The sequence below is a fragment of the Schistocerca piceifrons genome, chromosome 1, assembly GCF_021461385.2.
Source record: "Schistocerca piceifrons isolate TAMUIC-IGC-003096 chromosome 1, iqSchPice1.1, whole genome shotgun sequence".
NCBI lineage: Eukaryota > Metazoa > Arthropoda > Insecta > Orthoptera > Acrididae > Schistocerca > Schistocerca piceifrons.
In genome coordinates, this window is record NC_060138.1 from 354,782,893 (window position 1) to 354,807,597 (window position 24,705).

Below are 24,705 nucleotides of genomic sequence, written 5' to 3' on the forward strand. Positions count from 1 at the left end.
CAATAGTATCAGCTAATGGAGCTAGAGACGTAGCCGTTACTCATCATATAACGATATTTTCAAATAAATGGGGCCCGCACATCGTAGGTTTGTGTGACAGGAAAATGCTTTTTCGAGTCAAAGACGAACTATATAAAATAACCATTAAGCCAGCAATACTCTACGGGAGGTATAAACTGCAAAGATGACTTGAGCAGACACTGTATTCAGCAAAAATGAGCATTGTAGGTGTTGAGATGGTCATGTGCAGCCTCCTGTAACGGTAGTGATTATATAACAGGTAATTTACAAATAGTACCAACTACAGGCAAGCCTAAAGATTCCAGACTGAGAAGTTGCATCCACGTCTTGCACAGAACAGTCCCCACCAGTACAGATTAGAGGCAAACCCATGGTAACTTGGAAGACAGCTGTACAAAGAGCATGAAGAAGATGGGAGTAGTCAAACAAGATGCGTAACGACGCAGCGTAGCGCCTCACCGTCGGAAAAGCCGATTACGTAAGCGGGACAATGCGTGGAGAAAGTAGGGGATGAAGAATGAGTTCTTTGTATTCTATCGAGCGTGGTGGAGAATAAGACACTGGACTCGCAATCAAGAGCACTAGGTTTCAAATCCTCGTTCCCCCAAACAGTTACATAAGGTGAATGCTACGATGGTTCCTTTGAAATTAAACAGCTGATTTTCTTCCTCGCGCTGAACTCTCCGTCTGCCTCTAATAATCTCGTCGTCCAGAACTAACTCCATTATTTTCGTCATTTTTTCTGTTTTCTTTCTTTCCCTTAGTTGCTCTAAGTTCGTGGCACACACTGAAAACACATATGTTGATCACAAAATGGAAAGTGCAAGTGATATGTGCGATGCGACATATGTGGGCGAAAGAACGCCAGAAATCAGCCAGCTGGAGCATCGAAACTAACGAATACATCCCCAGGACCATACACATGAGTTAACAGTATTGGAAGTCATAAGTAACACCGAACTGTAATTTCACATACGAATTTTGTATTACAAAAGTTGATTCTAACCTAAAAACAAGAACAAAACACGACAAAATGTAACATAGCACGATATTGTATCTACCACGTAATACGTTTATTGTATGTATAAAAAGAAACATGTATTACAGGCCACTGAAGATGTTTCCCAAATACAAGAAGCGAAATGCGTATGGCAATAAACAAACCGCCTTCAGTTAGTTGCATAGACGTAACATAACTCCACGAAGGTAACTCCGTTATCTCTCCCTTCCATCAAATACTGAATTTCCTACGAAATCTAGGCCTGAATCAGGAACATCCAATGAATATGGCGTATGTAATGAGGTGTATTAATATCAAAATCCACTTGATATATATATAACAATCGTCTGGCATACACAGCACATTGAATTCCCCTGCTGCTAAACGTGCATAAATCTTCGCTGATGTTTAATGTTTGCCGTATCATCCTTTGTCAATGACGTCACTGGATGCGATACAGAGGGACGTGGGATCAGCACATCGCTCTCCCGGCCATTGTCAATTTTCGTGACCTCGAGACGCTACTGTTCGGTTAAGTAACTGCTCAGTTTGCCTCAGGAGGCTGAGTGCACCCTGTTCCAGTCCTCCCACTAAGGGAGCCAGTAATCGATCCGGGGTGCTCCGAATGGCAGTCAGTTGCACTGACCACTGAGCTACGCAGGCAGACCTAGAAAAGATAGACATTTCCAGTGGAAATCATAGTAACAGTCATGAGACAGAATACCTAACATCTCAGATCTGGTCTGACACACTTCAGATGACGACCAGAACCATTGAGGACGGCCAAAACGGGCGCGGACGGCAGTCGGAACATCCGTGACTGGAGGGGTCCATTGAAGCCGAGTCTGGCGGGCGCGGACCACAGACGGAACACTCGACTCGGCGCATACCGACTAGGGAACGCCCAGCTCCTTCCAGGCATAAATACTGGACTCGATCGACCCAAGGACCAACTACCGACGCGTGACGCAGGAGGCGTCTGAAAGGGCAATCCCATTCTTCACTCACGCCACCACACCGGACCGCGTCCTGAAGACTGTCATCCGGCATCTGCCCTTCAACATGGAGCCGGATCACATTCAAGAAGAACTCGAAGAGCTCGACTTCAGTGTCAGAACTGTGGTCAAGATGAAGCAGCCCAAATCACGTGACTACATGCCCCTGTTTCTCGTCATCGCAACCGATACAATCGAGAACAGGAAGCTCTACCAGCTCACCCGACTCGCCAACGTCTCGGTGACCACAGAAGACTTGCGTGCCAAGAGAGGCCCTGTTCAGTGCTACCGGTGCCAGGGCATCAACCATGTCGCCCGGCATTGCTCCATGCCTGAAAAATGTGTGAAGTGCGCCGGTGCACACCCAGCGAAGGACTGCCCCATCCCTCGGAAGCAGCAGCCAACGTGCGCTCTCTGTGGGGGGCGCTCACGTTGCCAGCTACCGCGGCTGTGAAGCTTGGAGACGCGCCAGTGCCCGTCAGCGAGGCCAGCCAGTCGCCGCGAAACAGAAGAAGTCTGCCAAGGCTGAACCTACAATCTCCCACGCCACGGTTGTCGCCAGAGGACTGGCGCCCCGCCGACCCAACAGCGATGACGCCGACCATGCAGGCCCACAGGCACATCGCCGCAATGAAGACTCCCACACCCGCGATGTTTTTGAAGACGCAGGGGCACGACATCCACTACTAAACTGCGCCACTCCACCTGTGCAGAATTCGTCGGACCCGGAATCGGGCCCCTCCTCTGCTGCCCTACCCGTGACGTCTGGTGCACGCCCCCAACGCCGCGGCGGCCGGCGCAAGACGGGGGGTCGCACAACCAACGCCCCAGAAGAAGCCACATACAATGGCGAAGAGGTGGCCACTTCCATCGGCGCCAGAGAAGATACGGCTCCTGCCGCCTCCGCCACGGACATCGCCAGTCTGATTACTCAACTCACCGCACTTGTGGCGAGCACAACAAAACTGCTTGATGTCCTCACGCAGCACCTGACCGCTGCACAGAAGATTGCCGCTCCGGCAGCCACCAGACGCTCCTCCACTACTCATTATGGGAAGTGTTAGAGGACTCACGGTCGTCGCGTGGAACACCCTCTGTCTACGCACACAAGCTGGCGAATTTCGTCAATTTCTTCGTGATGAAGCCGTGGACATCTGTCTGCTCAGCGAAACCCGCCTTAAACCAGGCATTGCAGTCAAAGCGCCGAACTACTCCTGTTACCGTGCTGACAGGCCAACTGCCGGTGGAGGAATGGCCATCTACATACGGAATGGGATCCGTCACCACCAGATTCAACTGCCACCGCTCGTGACTCTGGAGGCGATTGGAGTTGTCGCGCACACGTCAGCGGGAGCCATAACCTTCATTGCCATCTACAAACCACCGTCGCATCCATGGGTAGATGCGGACTTAGAATCTCTTCTCTCCATCGGAGGCAAGCTGTTCATCGCTGGAGACTATAACTCCAAGCACGTCGCTTGGCGTTCACGACTCACCAACAGAGATGGACGCCGCGTCCTCCGAATCGTGGATCGCAATGACGCCGTGGTAGTGGGTCCCTATGATCCCACCATCTTCCCCGCTAATGGACAACCGGACATCGTCGACTTCGCGGTCGTGAAAGGCATTCCGCTCCGCATCCTCGCCTCGACACGGAATGTTCTCTCCTCTGACCATGTGCCAGTTGTTTTTGACGTCGACCTCGACCCACTGCAGTTACCCATGTGTGGGGTGTCACTCTCTGGAGTCAACTGGGATCTCTTTCGCCACACCCTGACCGAGTCCCTAGCTGGGATGCCACCTGTAGACGACGCGGAAGCTGAAGATTCCCTCCTCCACTTCACGGACGCCGCCCTCGCCGCAGTCAATGAAGCGGCTCCGCCCAGACACGAGCGCCAGGACCACTCTCGACAGCTGCCCCCCGATCTCCTTGCACAAATTGCCGAGAAGAACAGAGTGTACCGCGAATGGCAGCGTACACGGAACCCCACCACCAAACGGCAACTCAACCGTATGCGGCGCGAAATCACGGTGGCTGTGGACAATCACCGCAACCGGGAGTGGGCTAGCCGTGTGGCGACTCTTCAGCTTGACGACGGGTCTGCCTGGAGGACCGCGAAGCACTTCCTACGGCGAACGCAGCGTATGCCGCCTCTCCGAACTGCAACCGGAACTGTCTGTGAACCAAACGCGAAGGCTGATGCCCTCGCCGATGTTTTTGAAGAGAACTTCAAGCCTGTAGAGGATCCACTGGACGCAGAACATGAAGAGATGGTCGCTGACCGGCTCCCTCGCTATCTGGAAACGGAGGGCGATGATGACAAAAAAAAATGGTTCAAATGGCTCTGAGCACTATGGGACTCAACTGCTGTGGTCATTAGTCCCCTAGAATTTAGAACTACTTAAACCTAACTAACCTAAGGACATCACACACATCCATGACCGAGGCAGGATTCGAACCTGCGACCGTAGCAGTCGCACGGTTCCGGACTGCGCGCCTAGAACCGCGAGACCACCGCGGCCGGCGATGATGACATCGAGGCCTCAACTCCTGAAGAAGTCTCGGCGGCTCTGAAGGCCCTCAATCCAAAGAGAGCTGCAGGCCCTGACGACGTCTCCATTGCCATGCTGAAACAACTGCCTGAGGACGCCTCTACTCACCTGGCTGCAATCTTCAACAAGATCTTTCGCACCGGTCACTTTCCCCTGCAGTGGAAGCATGCTGAGATTGTGGCTATTCCTAAGATGGGAAAAGCTCTCCGGCAGCCGAAGAGCTATCGCCCGATTAGTCTGCTGCCTGCCATCTCGAAAGTTTTCGAGCGCATCTACCTGAAGAGGCTACAGCAACACGTCACCGCCGAAGCTCTACTCCCAGATGCCCAGTTCGGCTTCCGTAAGGGCCACTCTACGGAGCACCAACTTCTCCGACTCGTGGAAGAAGCCTTCGATTCCCTGGAGAGGCGGGAATACTTCGGAGCAGTCTTCCTTGATGTCTCGCGCGCTTTTGACAGCGTCTGGCACGATGGGCTGCTCTTCAAACTTTTCGAAATGGGGGCCCCTGGATCCCACATCCGTCTGCTACGGTCCTTCCTCGATGGACGGACTTTTCACGTCCGTGCAGAAACTGGCCTGTCGACAGTCCGTCCCATCAGAGCAGGCGTGCCACAAGGGTCGGTCTTGGGGCTGATCCTGTACACGCTCTACACGGCTGATACGCCGACGGTCCCTCGTGTGCATCTAGCACTGTACGCCGACGACGCTGCGCTCTACTCACGAAGTATGCGCGCGGACACACTTCGCCAGAGGTTGCAGCACGCTGTCGACACCCTAGCCGATTGGGCCGTCAAGTGGAAACTGCAGTTCAATGGCGCCAAGACGCAATTTTTCATTGCAACCCGTCGTGTCATCCCAGCCGCTCTGCCCCCACTCGTCGTTGGAGGCAGTCCTGTCAACTGGCGACCGACAGCGCAGTATCTTGGGGTCACCATAGATCGCCGCCTCACCTGGGACCCACACGTGAAGGGCGTCGTAAACAAAGCAAGGGGTCGACTTCTCCAGCTCTACCCCCTGCTCAACCCGACGTCGACTCTTCCTCCGCGACTGGGCGTCACGTTGTACAGGGCGCTAATCCGCCCTGTCTTCGATTACGCGGCTGTCGTCTGGGGGAATGCGGCAGACGACCACCTGAAGAAACTACAATCTCTGCAGAACAGGGCTCTCCGCCTCGCGCTGCGCCTGCCGCGGGACTTCCCATCTGGACCACTGCACGACCTCGCTGAGGTCCGCAAAGTCAAGGACCACGTCCGTATGGTTGCCCGCCGCTTCTACGAACAGGCGCGGCAATCCGAGAACCGGTACATACGCTCTCTGGGGCAGAAGATACGGCGCAATGCCAACACACGCTGGCCCCAGCTCCTTACGGCATAGGCTGTAACTGAAGAAGAAGAGTGGAAACAACCAGAAGCCAATCACCTCTAGAAGACCCACCACCAGAATAAATAGGAGGCAAAACATGTATATGTTGTGAACTCCGCTTTACTCGAAGAGTGAAGTTTCTTCGCGAAGAAGCCACGCAGCAAGCAGCCCAAGGACCAGTCTCAGGTAGCACCTGAAGAAGACAGCGAGGCACGCTGTTGATATATCGTGCGAAAACGACGCGAACATCCGACTGGATTCCCGAATATCCAAGCTGTCAAGTCCGTAATTGTTTTTCCGTAAATATTTTTCAATAATGTTGAAACCCAGGAATTTTAAAATAATCTCATCTATCTAATCTACAGGGAAGTATAATTTCTTTCCCATGTTCATTACACGAATCGTCGCTATATGCAGCTGTGTGAGTGTGGCCATTATCAACTTAGAATATGCAGTTTCTTACTGAGAACAAAGCATTTAGTATTGACTAAATATAGTCACCTGATTTCGTAGACAATGAGAGTTACAGTTTCTTTTAGTACGAGCACAGGACGCATTGAAAACCCTTGTTCCAGCCTCCATGCAGAGGCTTAAGTGGTTGCTTCGTGCGTGGAGACAGCAGGTCCGTGTCTCACTTCGGGCATGAGTAATAAATTTTAAACGAGCCATTTCTGTGAGCTGTTTTTAGAGGTAAGAAATATTACAAAAACCAGTGTGAGAGTATACGAATAAAGATAATGTAAAGTACCAAAGATGAGGTAAATACACACAAAGATGGCTGTGGCCCGATGACTGTACAGCACGGTAGCAAAATACCAATTCGATACATCTCTATACATAGAAGGCAATGTTCTGACCGACCGACGGACTGACTCATCATCAGCCATTCCAAACCGCTAAGGACAGAATCTTAAAATTAGGAGAAGCTGTGGATCTTGCACTGTTGGCGTCGTTTAAAAAGGGATTTTCGAAATTCCAAACCTAATGGCGTGAAATAGGGGTGAATGGCTTTTTTGAAAAATGTCGTTCTTAAGGCAATTTTGTAGCTAGATCTAAGAAAATTGGAATTTAAATTCTTGGTCAGAAATAAAGAAACTTGTGTTTCAACATTTTTGGAATTTAACCCTATGGAGGTGAAATAGTGGGTGAAAGCTTTTTTTGAAAATATATCCCCCATTCGGATCTCCGGGCGGGGACTACTCAAGAGGACGTTGTTATCAGGAGAAAGAAAACTGGCGTTCTACGGATCGGAGCGTGGAATGTCAGATCCCTTAATCGAGCAGGCAGGTTAGAAAATTTAAAAAGGGACATGGATAGGTTAAAGTTAGATATAGTGGGAATTAGTGAAGTTCGGTGGCAGGAGGAACAAGACTTTTGGTCAGGTGAATACAGGGTTATAAATACAAAATCAAATAGAGGTAATGCAGGAGTAGGTTTAATAATGAATAAAAAAAAGTAGGCGTGCGGGTAAGCCACTGCAAACAGCATAGTGAACGCATTATTGTGGCCAAGATAGACACGAAGCCCACGCCTACTACAGTTGTACAAGTTTATATGCCAACTAGCTCTGCAGATGATGAAGAAATTGATGAAATGTACGATGAGATAAAAGAAATTATTCAGATAGTGGAGGGAGACGAAAATTTAATAGTCATGGGTGACTGGAATTCGAGTGTAGGAAAAGGGAGAGAAGGAAACATAGTAGGTGAATATGGATTGGGGCTAAGAAACGAAAGAGGAAGCCGTCTGGTAGAATTTAGCACAGAGCATAACTTAATCATAGCTAACACTTGTTTCAAGAATCATAAAAGAAGGTTGTATACATGGAAGAATCTCGGAGATACTATAAGGTATCTGATAGATTATATAATGGTAAGACAGAGATTTAGGAACCAGGTTTTAAATTGTAAGACATTTCCAGGGGCAGATGTGGACTCTGACCACAATCTATTGGTTATGAACTGCAGATTAAAATTGAAGAAACTGCAAAAAGGTGGGAATTTAAGGAGATGGGACCTGGATAAACTGACTAAACCAGAGGTTGTACAGAGTTTCAGGGAGAGCATAAGGGAACAATTGACAGGAATGGGGGAAAGAAATACAGTAGAAGAAGAATGGGTAGCTTTGAGGGATGAAGTAGTGAAGGCAGCAGAGGATCAAGTGGGTAAAATGACGAGGGCTAGTAGAAATCCTTGGATAACAGAAGAAATATTGAACTTACCTGATGAAAGGAGAACATATGAAAACGCAGTAAATGAAGCAGGCAAAAAGGAATACAAACGTCTCAAAAATGAGATCGACGGGAAGCACAAAATGGCTAAGCAGGGATGGCTACAGGACAAATGTAAGGATGTAGAGACTTATCTCACTAGGGGTAAGATAGATACTGCCTACAGGAAAATTAAAGAGACCTTTGAAGAAAAGAGAACCACTTGTATGAATATCAAGAGCTCAGATGGAAACCCAGTTCTAACCAAAGAAGGGAAAGCAGAAAGAGGGAAGGAGTATATAGAGGGTCTATACAAGGGCGATGTACTTGAGGACAATATTATAGAAATGGAAGAGGATGTAGATGAAGATGAAATGGGAGATACGATACTGCGTGAAGAGTTTGACAGAGCACTGAAAGACCTGAGCCGAAACAAGGCCCCGGGAGTAGACAACATACCATTAGAACTACTGACGGCCTTGGGAGAGCCAGTCCTGACAAAACTCTACCATCTGGTGAGGAAGATGTATGAGACAGGCGAAGTATCCTCAGAGTTCAAGAACAATATAATAATTCCAATCCCAAAGAAAGCAGGTGTTGACAGATGTGAAAATTACCGAACAATCAGTTTAATAAGTCACAGCTGCAAAATACTAACACGAATTCTTTACAGACGAATGGAAAAACTGGTAGAAACCGACATCGGGGAAGATCAGTTTGGATTCTGTAGAAATATTGGAACACGGGTGGCAATACTGACCCTATGACTTATCTTAGAAGAAATATTAAGGAAAGGCAAACCTACGTTTCTAGCATTTGTAGACTTAGAGAAAGCTTTTGACAATATTGACTGGAATACTTTCTTCCAAATTCTAAAGGTGGCAGGGGTAAAATACAGGTAGCGAAAAGCTACAGAAACCAGATGGCAGTTATAAGAGTCGAGGGGCATGAAAGGGAAGCAGTGGTTGGGAAGGGAGTGAGTCAGGGTTGTAGCCTCTCCCCGATGTTATTCAATCTGTATATTGAGCAAGCAGTAAAGGAAACAAAAGAAAAATTCGGAGTAGGTATTAAAATCCATGGAGAAGAAATAAAAACTTTGAGGTTCCCCGATGACATTGTAATTCTGTCAGAGACAGCAAAGGACTTGGAAGAGCAGTTGAACGGAATGGACAGTGTCTTGAAATGAGGATATAAGATGAACATCAACAAAAGGAAAACGAGGATAATGGAATGTAGTCGAATTAAGTCGGGTGATGCTGAGGGAATTAGAATAGGAAATGGTTCAAATGGCTCTGAGCACTATGGGACTTAACTGCTGAGGTCATCAGTTCCCTAGAACTTACAACTACTTAAACCTAACTAACCTAAGGACATCACACACATCCATGCTCGAGGCAGGATTCGAACCTGCGACCGTAGCGGAGAATAGGAAATGAGACACTTAAAGTAGTAAAGGAGTTTTGCTATTTGGGGAGCAAAATAACTGATGATGGTCGAAGTAGAGAAGATATAAAATGTAGCCTGGCAATGGCAAGGAAAGCGTTTCTGAAGAAGACAAATTTGTTAACATCGAGTATAGATTTAAAAGTCAGGAAGTTGTTTCTGAAAGTATTTGTATGGAAGTGAAACATGGACGATAAATAGTTTGGACAGGAAGAGAATAGAAGCATTCGAAATGTGGTGCTACAGAATAATGCTGAAGATTAGATGGGTAGATCACATAGCTAATGAAGAGGTATTGAATAGAATTGGGGAGAAGAGGAGTTTGTGGCACAACTTGACGAGAATAAGGGACCGGTTGGTAGGACATGTTCTGAGGCATCAAGGGATCACAAATTTAGCATTGGAGGGCAGCGTGGAGGATAAAAATCGTAGAGGGAGACCAAGAGATGAATACATTAAGCAGATACAGAAGGACGTAGGTTGCAGTAGGTACTGGGAAATGAAGAAACTTGCACAGGATAGAGTAGCATGGAGAGCTGCATCAAACCAGTCTCAGGACTGAAGACCACGACAACAACATCATCATATTAGAGAAGTAGTAAAGTATTTTTAAGGCTACATCTATGAACACTGTTATTTGACTCCTGGGTTATAAATAAAAAAATACGTATTTCAGTGTTTTTGAAAATTCAACCCTAATGGAAGTGAAATGGGGGATGAAAGTTTTTATGGAAATACTTCATTGTGAAAGTATTTTTGAAGCTAACTCTATGAAAATTTGTATTTGACTTCCCTGTTAGAAATAAATACACACATCACTTTTGTTTGGAAATTCAACCTCCAAGTGGGTGAAATAGGGGGTGAAACGTTTTATGAAAACGTTTCATTGCGAAAATATTTTTGAAACTAAATCTTCGAAAATTGGTCTTTGGCTTCTCGGTTAGAGATGAAAAAGTACGTACTTGTATTTCACTGCTTTTGGAAATTCGTACCCTAAGGGCGAGAAATAGCGCCAAACTTATTCACTGTCTCATCGTCGCCCAGCCCAAATCGCTAGGGATAGAATATTGAAATTTGGAGAGTGTGCGGATCTTAAATTGTGGGCTTCATTTAAGAAGGGATTTTTCGAAATTCCACTTCTAGGGAGGTGAAATAGGGGATGAAAGGCTTTTTCAAAGTATGTCACTATTAACGGAATTTTGAAGCTACAACTATGAAAACTAGTGTTTGGTTTCTCAGAAAATAAAAAATACGTGTTTCAGCATTTTTGGATATTCGACCACTAAGGGGGTAAAATAGTGGGTGAAAGTTTTTTAGAAAAAATAATTACTAAAGGATTTTTAAGGCTACATCTATAAGGGACCGGTTGGTAGGACATGTTCTGAGGCATCAAGGGATCACAAATTTAGCATTGGAGGGCAGAAATAAAAAAAATACGTGTTTCAGTGTTTCTATAATTCAACGCCTAAGAAAGTGCAATCGAAGGCGAAAATTTTTAAGAAAACATTTCGTTACATTAAAGAAATTTTGAAGCTAAATGTATGAAAACTGGTATTTCACTTCTCGGTTCGATATAAATAAATATTTGTTAGGAGACGAAAGTTTCTATGGAAATATCTCCACAAGCACGTAAAAGGTATGACTAACGAAAACTTTGGACCCTACCTACCTGAATCGCTTTTTGGTTAGAAGTACATTCGGACTTAATTAGCGTGTTGCAATTTGTGTAAAACATAAAAATTCGATTAAGTAAGAACAAAACAAAGAAATCTCTGCAGGTCATACAGTGTATGCTAGCGAAGCAGCGGGCGCCAAGCTAGTCATACATATAAAAAAAATCAGACACCCCCAGGAAACATCAAGCTAATACCGCACAGCACGGCCTCTAGCATTGATAATGGCATCAATTTGATGAGGAAGAGACTCAAGAAGTTTCTTCAGGTATCCGTAGCGAGTCATTGATGATTAGATGTCGCAGAGTCACAAATTGTTGGACGTTTATCACTAAGTTTCACCTGTTGTTTCAGATGGTCCCAAATATTTTGTATGTGATTAAGTAGAGCTGATTTTGCGGACCGTCGAAATGCGATATGGTGCCGAGTGGTTGACAAACCTGGAAGTATGCGTACATCCCTGCGAACATGCCTGCTGTCATCTTGGAAAATGTCATGTCTCCAGCAAACTCATCATGAAGATGTACTAGAAAACATCCCGGTTTACGTTTGCCGTAAGCTGAATGTATGCACCCAGGCTATGTTTCGAAAAACGCCCCCAAAACGCCATAGAACCACCTGTGATCTGAACTGTAACCTCTGTACAATTCGGGTTAAACGCCCACGGTGCAATCGATGAGTTGAATCATGTGAAGAGAGAGAAAATCGCAACTCGCCGAATCCAATATCTAATTTCTATGTTGTTTGGCCCATTGACAAAGTGCATCGTTATGTGCCGCTGTGAGCAGCGGCCTTTAGCCAGTTCTCCTACTCCATGTCCACTTCATACAGTTCTCTTCGCAACGGTCGTTAGCAAACTGGTTGAGGTGGGCTTTCATTCGTTGAAAGCAGATATTCCTGTCGAATTTGAAACTGATCATCATTGCGAAGGCGTGAACCTGGCATTCAGTCGTTCTCAGTTGTGATCTTTATACTATCGCCTTTCTTATGGAGTGTGCAGACACGTTGGACAGGCCGTGCTGATATGCCAACACATTGAGCAACTTCATTAGGGTTTTGCCGTTCTGTCAAGTCTCCAGGTCGAGCCATTTTACTGCGATGTTTCCATACAATCTGTTGGCACGCACACTTCATTCCTCGACCACGATTTATGCCGACGGTGGTGGTAGGTGGCCCTTTGTCTCCCGTCGATAATAACTAAGTTTAGTAACGATGGCCATGTGAAGGTGAGAGTGAGTAGCGAAAATATGTGGCGAAATTGAATCTCTCTCTAATACACTGTTATGATACGAAAAGGCAGAGAATAGTTAAAGGCGTTCTGACAGGTCGAATGTGACGGTGAGTACCACAGATGTGCGAATGAGACAGAAGAAGCACGACAGAGACAGCAAAATGGGCGAGTAAGACAGAATTTTCTAAAACTTCTTTTAGGCATATTCTAGAACTTATGGGCGCAATGTTTTACAATTTTCGATCCTCGAAGGTATATACAGCAAAGTTCAGCGAGTTTGAGACATCATTACTTTAGCAACGATCAAAAATAAATATTTTGTCGCAAAAATACCAAGACGTAAGAGAATGGTTACACAGACTCATCCACAACCACAAAGAGGTAAGATGGGAGCCATGAAAAAAGCAGAAGAAAAGAGAAAAACGACTTACTGTTATTCAGGACGGAGTGAAACTTATAAGAGGAGGACGAAGTGAAGAGCAACGTAAAGACATTAGACATGAGATAATAATTAAATCACGTTCAAAGCCAAAGAGAATCAAATGAACAAATTCAGCTGCAAAAGGAAATAATTTAGAAAAGAATAATCGCTCTTTGCGAAACTCTATTATTCCAAGCACGAAGGAATTGCAGTTTGATACTTGCGGCCTTCCGTTATAATTCAAGAGCACAGTCTATAACCAGTCGTAGTCATTGGAAAGATGGATACCCTGGTACAATGAAATATAGTACATACACAAATGTTTCAACGAAAAAGCAAAAAGTGATTCATCAATTAAAAAAAAAAAATCACAAACATATCTTTCATTTGATAACGATCTTACGATATTTCGTAGTAGTAACCCTTAACTCTGCCCGGACGAAGTCAGGTAATGCATCTAGAAGAAAATAAATAAATCACGTAAACTTTTGTTTTTCTTTTATTTCAGCCGGCCGGGGTGGCCGAGCGGTTCTAGGCGCTACAGTCTGGAACCGCGCGACCGCTACGGTCGCAGGTTCGAATCCTGCCTCGAGCATCTATGTGTGTGATGTCCTTAGGTTAGTTAGGTTTAAGTAGTTCTAAGTTCTAGGGGACTGATGACTTCAGAAGTTAAGTCCCATAGTGCTCAGAGCAATTTTTTTTACTTTTATTTTACGCTAGGAGTTAATAAAGCAATCTGCAGGCAAACGCGAACGTCTTTGAAGCATTAAAATCCGACGAGGCTTTTCACAGACGTTTTGGGCAGTGTCTCTAGTATGACCGTCGATCGCATCAAGACGCTCTTTTCAGTTGTGAGCGCACTGTGAGCGAATAGAGGTGCCTAGAACAACGATGTCTCCCGCCAAGTAGGAGGGCCCCCTGAGAGGCTTCGCCTTAATGAATGCAGCCCACCTAACACAACTGCCACGCACTTCCTTCTTCATGGTAGTTCCCAGCAACACTCTGCAGGGGCAGTCAAGACGCTCCTGCAGTCTTTTCGATCACCCACAACACAGCCCTAATTGGCTCGTCCTGAGTATCATCTCTGTTCACATGAAACGCTGGGTACGAAGACAACACTCGGGCGCAGGCTACGCGCTATAGACCAGCACAGAGAATTATCGGAAAGCACAGGCAAATGTCTAAGTCGGAGCGGTGACTATGCAGAGAAGTGCCTGGGAAGTGGAGCTAAATGTGCAAAGAAAACAGTTTTGATTTTAACTGTGGTTTCCATTTCGCGACCGACCGTTCCTTACTTTCCAAACAACCCTCATATAAGGCAGCTGTGATCTCAAACATGGCGATAACAAATCAGCCTCCACGCACAAACATGACTTCTGTCGACCTTTAGTTGCCAAAGAGTTGCTAACCTCAAAAAAGTTTTTGTGTGCTGCGATGCCAATCTTTAACTGCTACAGCCACCGTACTGCTATGTATATCCCGTGTTTGTCGACATGGACAGAACGCTTGTTATTGACGGAGTTTTTTAACAGTTACAGTATCAGTTCACAGATTTAGACCGATTTTTACTGCGAATAAAGATCCTGACATTAGAAAGATTAAGGTTCGAGAAAGCGCCTCTAGCAAGACGTTGTTACTGGTGATTGCACCCGACCTGCTATCATCGCACCCAACCCCAAAGGACGACGAACAATAAGATGTCTGGACGACGAGTGCGGTTCAAGAAGGAACGAGGATTGAGGTTTAATGTTCCCTCGATATCGTGGTCATTAGAGACGGTCCACTAGCTCGGAATGTATCAAGCATAGGGAAGAAAATCTGCCGTGCCCTTACACGGGGACCCTCCCGCATTTGCCTCTAGCGATTTAGGGAAATCACGAAACACCTAAATCTGCATGTCCGGACGGATTTTAACCGTCGTCCTCCCGAGTGCTGAGTCCAGTGTGCTGAACACAGCGCTCCTCACTCGGTAGGAGTGAGGTTCAATTTTAGATACCGTAGACGCTGCGGGGGGGACTATGCCTAACTTTTTATTTTATCGTCCATTTAATCACTTCGACTTCTTTTATGTTTATTCGTAGTTCTCTTATGCTTACCTTTTTTTCACTTTGATAAATAATCAGTTTTGGTTCACTTTCGGACAGCAGAAAGAGAGTACTTAATCATGAAAATAATTATAGTGCTAACTGTACCATAAACTATTAGAGGAACTGCCTTCGCTCTTAGTCTCCAAAGCCACTTTCACACTGAACATAAAAGTGCATGTTGCCAGAAACACAGCCTGGTAAATTTGCCGCGCAAAATTGCCGGCCACACGAATTGCAGCCACATGATCCTCAACACTGCGAGCCAGCGCTGCTCGGCAATACATTTTCAGGCTAGAAATGTTTACGCGGGCCGCAGTACTGCCGAGAAAGGGACGAAAGCGAGCTACCTAAACTGAGTGTGGCTCTCCTACTTTTGCGTCACACGAGGAAGAAAGTTAGCAAGAACAAGAGAGCTCGGACTTTGTGGATGTTTTCTTTCTTAAGTAAGCGAACTGCTGCCGAAACTTTTACTCGTGAACTGAATGTATCTCTTCTAGAATGTTGAAACAATTCTGAATAAGCAGTTCTTCCGAGAAGTGGTGAGGCAAGTACCACTGTGAAAGGCTGTATATCAGTTCACGACCAGCCATTCGGTTTTTTGATACTGGTGATTCATAGAGAAGTTTGACGTACCTTTTCGAAGTGCACTTTTTTCTCATCGGTATGCCAAACGTTTGCAACGCTACGGTTGAAGGACTCTAGGAATACAGAAAGGTATTTACAAATAAGACTCATATGATTAATACACGCCTGATGTAAATGATTCATTCGTTTTCAAAGTCCTATACTTACATGTACAAACAAATATGATTTAATGATTTTTGATAAAATTTGGAATACAGCGATCTAAACTTAGTTATAATGAAGAAATCAGTTTTGATCGTAACATTATGAAGATAGTGGCGACACGTTTCAGTCCATGCAGCTCATCTTCAGACCACTGCCGAGCGGAGCCGAACTGTCTGTCAGGAGACATATTCGTCAACTGCTACACGAGTAGAGGCACGAATGTGCCTCCTGACAGACAGTTCGGCTCCGCTCAGCGGTGGACTGGAAATGATTTGTATAGATTGAAACCGGTAGCCACTATCTAAATTACCTTCATAATTTTGCGATCAAAACTGACTTCTTCATTATTTCAAATATGACTTATACATGAACAAAATCGTAAACTCACAGAGTTTGCATTGCGTCCACTAGTTGGAGGTACGACAAAGCCAGTCGCGACAACGTAAGAAAAGAGTTTATCTGCGGTGGAATACGCGAGATGCTTATCTTTACGACAGTGCAGCCTGCATTTAGAAGAATTACAGAAAAGAACCGCCATGTAAACCACGGATTGTGGGTTGGTATCAGAAATTTAAGGGGCACTTCATCTGTAAACAGAAAAGAACCGGTCGACAACGCACGCCAGACGTAACCTTGGACAAGGCAGGGGAAAGTTACTTCGCACCCCGCAGCATACCGTGTGAAAGATTTTGCGACGGCGATTATGTTTCAAACAGTACCGTCTGCGGCTCGTTCAAATGGCTCTGAGCACTATGGGACTTAACATCTGAGGTCATCAGTCCCCTAGAACTTAGAACTACTTAAACCTAACTAATCTAAGGACATTACCCACATCCATGTCCGAGGCAGGATTCGAACCTGCGACCGTAGCAGCAGCGCGGTTCCGGACTGAAGAGGCCAGGACCGCTCGGCCACAGCGGCCGGCTCTGCGGCTCGTGCAGCAATTAAAACCGGAAGATTATGTATGGCCGGTGCCTTCAATTTCGCAACACAATTCAGGAAGCACTTGAGAATGACCATTTCGGCTAAGAGAGTATATTAACGACAAAGCACCCTTCCGTTCACATCTGGAAAGGTTAATCGCCACTATATGAGAGTGTGGGCACTGAACACCATGTGAAACTGTGGCGCATGCATGAGATTCGCCGAAGGTTGATGCTTTCTATGAGAAGACTGTGATAGCTACCTCTTTACCTTTATGTGTGGTTGTTTTAGTTGTCTCCGCAGCTGACTGTTGATTCCAAGGATTTCATTTCCCAACAAGACGGGGCACCCTCTCTTTGAAACATCGATGTTCGTCGCTGTCTAAATGACGAAGTTCCATTCATTGGTTTGGGCGTAGTGGTGAAGATGATGTGGCTTCGTTCCCTTGTCCCCCACGTGGCCTTACCTGACGCATTGTGACTCTTTTTCCCTTTGGAGCTACATTAAGGACAAAGTTTACGTACACCACTGCCAAGAGCACTGGTGCAGCTTAGAGAACACATCAGTGATGCTGTGATGACCACTGACAGGACGTACCTACATGAGGTACGGGACGAACTTCGCAGCTTGGACGCGTGTCCTGTGGCCGAGAGGCATTAGTAGCACACCTGCGGAGCGCAAAATGCAAAGTTTAAGAGTTCACGGTTCATCAATCATATTTGTAAATGTAATACTTACTTAGGAAAATATACAGCTTTGAAACCGAATAGGATCCCTGTATCTAATTGTGGTTCAGTAGAACAGTGGGAGAACTACGAATTTCATAAATGCGACACATCTACGGCCAAAGTTATGGGACACGAAAAGTAATGTCTACAAATACCGTAATAAAAAGAAAAGGCAATTGGCAAATTGCTGCTCATGAACATAGAAACACAAGTGATGAGTCTTAAAAAAGTTATGAAGTCGTAAGAAACTATTCAGAACACAATTATGGCGCACTGTTGCAGGTATTCTTTTACTACGATGGTAGCTTTGAGAATGTCGTTTTTCACGTTGTGGTCTTTGGAAAGTTCTGGGAACACTTTCAATTATTCATTGCACAAGAACCAAACATTGTACAGTTATCATACATATGTCATTTTGAAGAGGGAGTCTGCATTTTTTTTTTTTTTCGTGTATACCGCCACAGCGTAGTTTGGTAATTTTAGAGCAACATGTGTATCCATACATTCTGTATGATAACTCTTATTGTACATTTCTTCTAAACTACAGGAGTTTGTTCGATGGTGTAATTTAATGCTATTTCCTGGAGTGTTCCTCGAAATCGTCAGATAATTTTATGTTCCACGGATCATTTGAATGACTAATTGTAGTGTGGAACGAGTCTTTTTTTTTTAAAGTACAGACGTAAATTAGTAATTCCTAGCCATTATCTTTTAGAGAGAACATAACTGAAATTGCTCTGCGGAACAGGGGACTCAATGCGAAACTTCTTCAGTAAATAAAAAATATTTTGAATTGGAACCCATGCTCGTAACGCGGCTACTTTTAAAAGTAATTTATTAGGCGTGACCCAGTGCATCACTTCTTTTACAATTCCACTCATTAATAACCAAATGATGGGTTCTCGTCAATGTGATGCAGTATGGCCTGGAATTCGGGTGTGCGGCGTCTCCTAAAGCACCGCAGTCACGCCTGCTGACGGTGAAAGTACCCCTCCCTCGAAGCCAATGCGTAATTTTGGCGAAAAGGATACGCGGTGGGGTCGGGCGTTATGGATAACGATCATGATAAAGGCGACGAGCAGTTCTTCCATTACTGTGAGCTTCACCTTACAGAAGGATCATGTGGGTGTATTCTGGAAACGTGTACTCAGCCATGTTGCTTTAACACTGACAGACACGGGAACGAGGCTCGAACCAGATCAGAGAGATCAAATGACATCAGCCGATCAGACGTAAGCACCCCTCACCATGACTACCCTGATGTATACTTAGCCACCAAACATGTTTTCAAACGGCTGTAACAGGACACGTGTTTCAATTAAAAATATTGTCTGCTCAGTTCCCTCTACAATCCTAAAGTTTTTCAGGGGAATTCTAGGGCACCTGTATAAACATTTACTGTGATTTTTAAGTACAGCTAACAGTTATAGACGAAAATGTTCTCGTTCAAAAAATACAATTTGGCGCTGAAACCAGTAAAACATTTTCTTTGGGTATCAGAGACTACTAACCGACCAGGTTGAAAAGCATTACATCTGTTCCTCTTTACGTATTAGATTAAAGTACTATAAAGTTACCGTCTTTTAATAAGTTTTAAAACAAGGCGGTAATATTTATCTGAACAAGAAGAAAATTAGCTGCTAAACAAATCCATAATAAACTCAGCCATCCGGATCGCCGAGCGCGCATTATGGCGCCGCTTCCGGGATTCGACGCGAGCCTGCTCCACATTGAATTCGCCTCGATGATTAACGGCGAGGGCTGGTGCGTCGACCAGCCTGGATGTGGTTTTTAGGAGGTTTGGCAAGTTGGTTGGTTTGGGGGAAGGTACCAGACTGCTAGGTCATCGGTCTCACCGAATTAGGGAAGGATGGGGACGGAAGTCGGCCGTGCCCTTTTCAAAGGAACCATACTGGCATTCGCCTGAAGCGATTTAGGGGAATCACGGAAATCCTAAATCAGGATGGCCGGACACGGATTTGAACCGTCTTCCTCCCGAATATGAGTCCAGTGTGCTAACCACTGCGCCACCTCGCTCGGTTTTTGGCAGGTTTTCCACATCCGATTACAGTAGGTAAATACTGCGCTGGTATCCCACCTCAGATACGCGCTACGTTAATATTTATAAAGCGTCCTCACACTTGAATACGAGATTCACTCTACGCTCCAAACATAGAATACACAGATTTCGTCCTGGGGGGAATAGTGTCATCAGGAAGGGTATCGGGGCAACAACTTACTACTGACACTACCAAAACCCATATAACAATTCCAAGCCTGTAGAAAAATGGAAAAGGCAAGAAGGAAGAATAAAAAGAAATGAATAATAAACTTAATGAATTGTATTAAAATAAGATTAACTTCTATTGCAAGAATGGATTACAGACGTTACTAGATCGCTTTTCTCGTTCTGTGGCGTTATCTGTTGGAGCCCTTCTAGTCGCGCTCAAGAACATCAATAAACATATTCACAGACTTATCCGTGCCCAACGGGCCCCCCACACGAGCGACGGATTGCAGCGATTCGTCGCATGGGCGACCGATCGCTTCGCAGATCGCCCATTTGTTGGCAAATCGCAGTGGTCGATCGCTGATTGCTGGTCACATGGCAGTCCCAGGTAATCTGATGGATCGCTTGCGATTCGAGGAAGCAATATGGCTGTCCGACTGGTTAGCAGCGGTGTGTGCCAATATGGCTGCGACTCGTTCCTCTATATTTTTTTTAAGCCGTGGTTGTGCAGTTTTGTTTTGTTTCACTTTGCCCACACTGAATAAGAACTTTAAGATAGAATTTATAGTTATCCAAGGACCAAGAACTACTCTGAGAAGTGAAGTGGAAACCGGAGTTGACATTTAAAAGTAATTCAAGACACCCTCAGATTCTACTATGATTATCATTTTGAAGCTTGTGCTATAAAAGTAGAATGACGATAAGTTCACAGTAATAGCCACCGTTCAATGGGCTTCATCTTATGATTTTCAGTTGTTTATGAAATAATTATACGCATTATTAAAAGTGTTAAATTTTAAAGAGAATGACATATGTACCTACTGCAATGTTAAGAGGGCATTTTTAGTTAAATGTTCAGAGCAAATTTACTATACAGTTATGATAAAGTCGCTTCTCATTTCATAGTAATCTAGCTCTCCTTTATACAATTTATAACAAGAGTAATGGTAATCTGTAGCGCCGCAATTAAGAACATCTCTACAGTCATATCGAGTAGACTGTAAATACATGCAGTTAAAATACAAAACTAGTAAATAAAAAGAAGAATTGTAGACAAATAAACGTTACGAAATGCATTGGCACACTGGAAAGATGTGCACGACCCATTTGGCGTCAGTGGTAAATGTAATCTATTCTGTAAAGGAACGTACAGTTCTCAAGAAACGACTTCAAAACAACTTTAATAAATTATAATTCTCGTTTATTTTAATTTATGTTTTGCGGGTAGCCTATTTGTGAGGTTATGGAAATAAACTGCAACTGCTGCTAAACACAGCAACTCATTTTCCATAGTATAAGTTCACAGCGACGTTCATAATACTGCTTGAAATTGCTTGGAAAATCTCTCGTGTTGGGGTGTCGCGGCGAGCGACCAATTGCAGGCGATACCATATCGCTGCGATCCGTCGCCTGTGTGCTTGGCCCTTAAATGTTGCCACACAAGTAACTGCATGCTTGGCAGGAACGTTTGTGCAAGCATACCTGAGCGAGCATGCACAAATTCCTGGCGCAGACACAGGGTTCAAGCATGCTTGTACAAGCATTAGTTTGTTTATCAGAAAATGTAGAGCTCAGACGACGATTCGCTGGCACTGACAACCTTTTCGCATGTCACGAAAAAAAAAGAAAAGATAAAATGTGATATGTGGAGTGGTTAAAGAAATTAAGAACTTCCACATTAAATGAAAAATGTCCATATAAACTACTCGAGATAGACATGCTAGGGAAACTATCTGACATCACTCTTGATTTTCTTCTCACTTTCATCTTGTAATATTGTGTTCTTCAACTTGACATACAGTACAGTACGGGCTTTGTACAGAATGTAATTTAACAGAAACAAATGAAAATTAAATCACGCCAGATCACTGACAAATGCTCGCACAAGACTCACTATTCTTGGTGCACATGCTCAAACATACAAACGCCTGAACACTGGCACAAGCATGCATAATCGAAATTCGATCAAGCTTCAAGCTGCTTGTACAGTCCTTATGCTTGCGGAAATTTACCCTACACTCTCACAAACATACTTGGTGAAGCACGCTTGTGCAAGAGTGCTTGTCAAGCATGCAGGTTACACGTGTGGGTGCACCTTAAGAGCACTTCCACAGATTTTTTTGGCAGAAGGAAAAACAAAGTATGGGTTAGTTGCATTACACGTAATTCAAAAGCAACCTCCAACCACGAAGTGTTTCCTACCTGTGTATTGTTTAGTTCGCCTTCTGTCTAACACTACGAAGCACGAAAATTGTATCGCGTTTGTGATCCGCGTGTATTTCTTGGTGAGAGCCGCTTGTACCTACAGAGTGATCAAGGCAGGAACAGTATGTTCATTCTCGTTAGGGCATAAAAAGTTTTGCTGGTTTATGACACATCCAAAATTTTCCCTTAATTTATGTTCGGTGCATAGAGTTAATGGTATTTTATTTCATTTTTAACTGTGCTACGCAGCTCAAAGATATTTTCAGCATCACTTAGTTCTATGTCCAACTCACCTCAAAATAAGTTTGCTGCTGTCTTCCTTCAGACTTCTGGTTTACCGATCTGCAGATTTACACAACTACCATTTTTCACTATGTTTACTCCTTCCCTAGTGACTAATTCTAACCTCATAATCGATTCCCGAAAACACTATCGATCTCTACATGGCTTATGACTACGATTTTATGACAACTTTAATGATTCATTTTCGTATCTAAAAATTTTTTGGAAAAAACGGCATAAATGTTTGAGAACAGTTCCGACACAAGAACAAAAAAATACAATTTCTTATAACTCTCGCAGCCATTAAGTTTGCACTTCGCTGGTGCGAGCACTTCTGTTGTTGTGCGGCAGAGGGTGCTGGCATACTACATACATAAACACTTGTAACACTGGAATTTTTGTACGTATACAAATCAAGTAAAACATGTAAAATTATATACATCGTAGAAAACATACAAGTGTCATCTTTACCGTTCCACCATCAACCTTTAAATTTTAAAACTAAAGTAGAGAGAAAAGTGAAGGATGAAAACACAGATGATGTTGTTTTTTAATTAGGGTTCTGAGCGGCGAGGCTATCAACACGGGTGAAAAAAGAAGCAGTGCCCTCGTAGCGACTTACATATTCAGATTTTGTTGATGCAGTTTAACGTCCCACCAGCTGTGTGTAGTTGCAGCCTAGTAAAGAGACGAAAATGAGGATGAGAGGAGTACATATTACTGAAAATCACGTTTTCTAACACTGAAACATTCGATGTATTTCAAATAATTTGTCCTCAGTTTGCACTGCTTATGGTTCTATCTCCGAAAGAAATCGGAAAAGCTGATGCCCAAGATACTATGGTATTTCTGGCGAGAATAACCAGTTAATGTCAGACACTCGTGCGGTTATGATTGTGAATCAATTTCGATCATTGCTGCAAAGTTTGATATGTAGTCTATCGACCCTTTTAGTGCGTTTTATAAGCAAGATACAGGGAGTTGGTGAGCTCAGTTACATATTTTCGTGACGCTAACAGAGTGAACGCAATGGAGGAGGATAGAGCAATCGTATTACACCTGCAGTCAGTTGGCACCGGAAATGTAGTGCCTAATAAATTAGTCTACGTTCGCATACAATTCGACTAGTGCCGAAATGAAATTCGCATGGAAATCAATTACGACTCTTGTGACTCACCTTCCCACACAACAAATCCGAGGTTAATTTTCATTTTAAAACAAAATATGCTATATTTTCAGTTTATTTCACTTTTTGTATTAAATTCGAGCGCAAAAATACTAGCGTGCAGTATTAGCACTGAGTCCGCTGCTCGTGGTCTCACGGTAGCGTTCTCGCTTCCCGAGCACGAGGTCCCGCGTTCGATTCCCGGCAGGGTCAGGGAGTTTTCCTGCCTCGAGATGACTGGGTGTTGTTTTGTCGTTTTCATCATCATCATTCATCCCCATCACGGTCGGAGGAAGGCAATGGCAAAACCACTTCCACGAGGACCTTGCCTAGTAAAGCGGTGCGGGTCTCCCGCATCGTTCCCCTACGCTCTGTGAAGCATGGGACTTCATTTCCATTTCATTACTACTTAAGAGCGTTAATCACTTATTCACCTCTGTACGCAAAAAATGAAAAATGAAGAAAGGTTAAGAGAAGCGTAACTCTGGAGAATTCTCAGCTGCCCTTCTATCTTTAGTAAATACATGCGGTATGTCTTAAACAGAAGCCCTCCGCACACGGAGCAACACAAATGAAACTAATATATAAGAAACTATCAGCCTCGATTGCGGTACTGAAACCAACCTTTACCTAGGTTTCAGTCCAGATAATTGAGCCTTCTTCAGAAGATATACCTGAATCTATAATTTATCTAAGAGGGCATGGTCTAGAAATAAAACTGCGAGGGTTGTTTTTTAAGTAAGGGCCGTTCGCGAGTATAGTCCCGTAGTTCGCGCGGACGCCGCAACAAGCCACCGCGCCACTTGCCGGCATCCTTCCCGTTCACACTGATGCAAGTTGCAGCTCTGTAGTTGACTTGTTCATCGCTGTGCTACTTTATAATGTTTACGATTGTTGAATCGCCCGCCGCGTGTGAGATACGGTCAGTGATACGTTTTTTGACCACGAGAAGCCTATGAGCTGCAGGAATTCATCGTCAGGTAACAGAAGTTTATGGCTTGAATGCAATGAGTGAAGGTAAAGTGCGTCAGTGGGTTAGAGAGTTTAAAAATGGCCGTCAAAACGTCCATGACGAAGAACGCTCAGGCCGGCCCTCTGTGATCACTGATGATTTGGTGGCTGCAGTCGAAACAAAGATTCGTGAGGACAGAAGATTCACAATTTCCACTCTTTCTTTGGAATTTCCACAAGTTTCAAGATCGGTTTTGTACAAAATTGTGTCTGAAAACCTAAACTTTAAGAAACTGTGTTCTCTGTTGGTACCCAGACTCCTCACAGAGGACCACAAAGGGAAGAGATTTGCCACTTCATTGGACTTTTTGATTCGTTACGAGGAAGAAGGGGATGACATGTTGAGTCAAACTGTCACTGGAGATGAAACATGGGT

General features: G+C 44.5%; 1 protein-coding gene across 1 annotated transcript in view; it reads left to right on the plus strand.

Annotated features, from left to right (window-relative positions):
- Nucleotides 1-24,705, plus strand: part of LOC124720926 (probable G-protein coupled receptor AH9.1) — a 93,942-nt gene that overhangs the window by 15,107 nt on the left and 54,130 nt on the right. The gene's annotated exons all lie outside the window — the stretch shown is intronic.